The sequence below is a fragment of the Centroberyx gerrardi genome, chromosome 18 (genome assembly GCF_048128805.1).
Source record: "Centroberyx gerrardi isolate f3 chromosome 18, fCenGer3.hap1.cur.20231027, whole genome shotgun sequence".
Lineage (NCBI taxonomy): Eukaryota > Metazoa > Chordata > Actinopteri > Beryciformes > Berycidae > Centroberyx > Centroberyx gerrardi.
In genome coordinates, this window is record NC_136014.1 from 12,536,972 (window position 1) to 12,540,518 (window position 3,547).

Sequence of the window (3,547 nt, forward strand, 5' to 3'; positions counted from 1 at the left end):
TGTATTCTTTCCCTTTCTTTCATGGAAGATACAATTGACTGCTTTCATGTGATTTTCTCTGATCTGACACACCGGACTCAGCAGGTGACTCACGGCAATTTACGGGCAAGAACAGGACTCCTTGCTTCTGCCTTGAAACCTGCTGCCCTGACAGACAGCGCTGCCCCTCAGAGCCTCACATTCAGCTGCAGCCAATTTCAAGTAGATCAGACTAAACCTGTAAACCCCACATTCCCCACCCCAAGCCCTTTCTCTCTCTGATAACCATTTATAAGGATGTTCCCCTTATTCATTATCCACTATCTCACCTCTTAAATCCAAATACAGTGATTGCTTATATGTGTGTGGTTGGGGAAGTATAGGCATCTCCAGGGGCAAATAAAGACCGCTACTCAAGCATATGAGAGCACTTTTATTTAGCAAACTCAAGTCATATAGGAATTCTTCATCGGGATGTTCTGATTAAAAGACTTTTTCACAAACAATCAAGGTGCATAAAAATAGGCTACACACAACAAGGGGGCAGAAATAAAAAAAAAACCATTCAAGATGGCGACACTAGAGGCTGTTAATGACAGCTTATAAAAAAAGAAAATCATCAGTAGTATACCCTATAACAGTGCAAGTCCTTGAATCAGGCAAGCATCCTTATATTTAAAACTAACATTGTAATCCAAAAGTTAATAATGTTCTTGAAAGTACAACACAGATATGACATGACAAGTATTGATTTGTTGTTGTTTTTTCAGGTTTGAGAAGTGCCGGCTTTTCAACAGATAGAAACTTTAGATTCTCTACTAACGAGCACTTGGACAGGTGTTATGCGTTATACGATTAACACCTTTTCATCAGGCACCAAATCTCCCTGTGCTGAGTTTGGGAACAGAATGTCCTGACATCAAGTCATAACACCTCCACATGTTTCTGGTCCTGCGCCACCTCGAGTGTTAACTCTACTGTACAGCCACAGTGACATTTCTATGAATACTTTGGAAGTGAGTGATGCCATGCAACGTCACTCTAATTTAATAATGAAATTACAGTTCTAACTGAAATAAGATATTATAGTTATGCATGAGGGAGTTAATGTCCATCACATCCCCATCATGTCTCTAAAAACTGTTTTATCTCTTAAGGTCCCGAGGCAGATAAAGTATTTTTCACCATCATGTGGCCTAAGCCCTGTTTTGGCTCCAATGGAGGTAAAGCAAGGTCTTATAAATTGATGAAACCAAGGTCACAGAGAATAAATCGGATTTGGAGCCATACAGTATTTGGGTGATCTGGGTGACTCCTGTGGCTTTTGAACCCTGCACCTTGGGTTTGGCGGGTGGCTGGAGTCAGAAGTCACGGTCCCAACCGGAGAACTCCTCATCTGCCTTAGGCTGGTCGTAAGGGAAACGATCAAAGTTGATGTAGCAGGGGCCCTAAAGGAGGGGAAAATGATTATGGATGGTTGAGGATTATGAATACAGTTGATACACAAACTAAAATGAGTGGGGTTTTTTTAAACTAGCATCCTGTCCAACCATGACTTATACCCATTACTTACACCAGTATGCATATCTCATTCCAAGGCTTACATACATATGAGGATAAAATCTACCCAAGAAACCTTAAAAATCAACTGGCAGTGAACCCAGTCTGCTCCTGTGTTTTTTTCTTACCTTGCGTATGAGGCGGATTGTGGGAGCGTCGACCTGGCCCACACGCAGCTTGTGCCAATTCAAATTGGTGAACCACCTGAAGGGGAAACGAGAGAGAGATTAAATGTCCAGCAGAGCAAGAGTGAGCAAAGACCGTCAAATTATAAATCCCCAGTTGAGAAGCTGAGGGACTGAGGTCAGCAGCGGAGGATTGATGACTTAAATTGTAAAGGAAAGGAAAAATAACATAAAATATGCCAAGTTTTATTGCCTTTGTGCAAAGCGCTTCATGGTACCATTGCATATTTAACATTCTTAATCCGATTTATGGCTCAACATGGCTTCAAAAAAAACAGACAAAGAAAGAATTACCACCGCTCAACAAACAGACACAGACACACAGAGCGATATGTTGCCATGGTTACCTGTGGTGCCGGACATCTTTGATTCCATTCTTGGTGTTCCCTAACCTCTGACCTGGCCGAGGCCTGCAAACCAGAACACAACACACTCTAATGTCAACATAAAAACACAGGATAGTCATCTATTTTTTGCATGGGCCTCCACTTTTCAAGAGACTAAAAAAAAAAAATACAATTACATATTAAATGTATTGATTCGCAGACGTGTTCTATAATTCATGCTCTTGCAAAACATATATTGAGAATGTGAAATACCCAAACTCCTACATCATTTTCTCCTACATATTACATGACAGAATTCTATGTTGTGGACAAGATATTCACACTTCCAATTAACTATGAATGCAGTCCACGGCATGATTTTTTATAAGAAAAAGCATTATCAGTGTATAAAACTTTAATCAGGGCACGTCCCTCATAACTTATTATCAACAAAGTGATGCAACAGACAGTATATGCTACACCTCTCACCTGCACAGTTTACTGATGATGGACTTGGCTGCCTCACTCATGTAAGGTGGATACTTGAGAACCCCATCCAAAATCTTGGCATAGATCTTCTGGGGCTCTGAACTTGAGAAGGGAGGGCTGGGCAAGATGAAAAGAGAGAAGAGCGTTGATATTTCATCATCAGCATGTGGATCTTTGAGCCATCTGACATCAAAACACCTCATTAAAGACCCAAGTCATGGTTGGTGGTTAACCTGTGCCTATGACTGCTGACTATTTGTTACCATTGATCTGTTTTCAACAACGATGCGTTTCAAAGCTGCAGATGTAACATCAGTCATACTGCCATGCTGCCATCTACTGGTCAGCATCAAGGCTTGACTCATTCATGAATATTATGGATGAATATAATGGGCGAACAAATTTGGGATTCACCTATTTGTGTCCGCCTAAAATCCTTCTTTGGCTAAATAATTGAACTGAGGCTCTATTCATTTACCAATACAAGCATATGGTATAAAAAGCATACAAAACATCTGAAACGCCTCGTCTTTCCTCGATAGATAATAGAAAGTTGTGATCCCTTATTTACCCACTTCTTCTGTCATTATTATTAATATTTTTACCTTCCCACCAGTAGCTCGTAGACCAGGATACCAAGGGACCAGAAGTCAACTGCAAAGTCGTGTCCCTGGTTCTGGATGATCTCTGGGGCCATGTACTCAGGAGTGCCGACAAATGAGTAGGTCTTCTCACCACGCACCAACTCCTTGGCAAAGCCAAAGTCCACCTGCATGGAGACATACAGAGAGAGAGAGAGAGAGAGGGAGAGAGAGAGAGGGAGAGAGAGAGAGGGGAAGTGCATGAACATATGCCAACTATAGGCATTTCCATGCAAATGCTGGAAATGTGCAAGCTCTACCTGCAAAGATATGGGAACCCTAGTGGCAAATTAGTCCCCATGCGTGGAGAAGCACACACACACACACACACAAATAGATACACACACACATTTGAGAATTGTATTTC

General features: G+C 41.5%; 1 pseudogene; it reads right to left on the reverse strand.

Annotated features, from left to right (window-relative positions):
* Positions 1-465: 465 nt before the first annotated feature.
* The window catches only part of LOC139909841 (uncharacterized), a 24,780-nt pseudogene continuing 21,698 nt past the window's right edge, over positions 466-3,547 (reverse strand).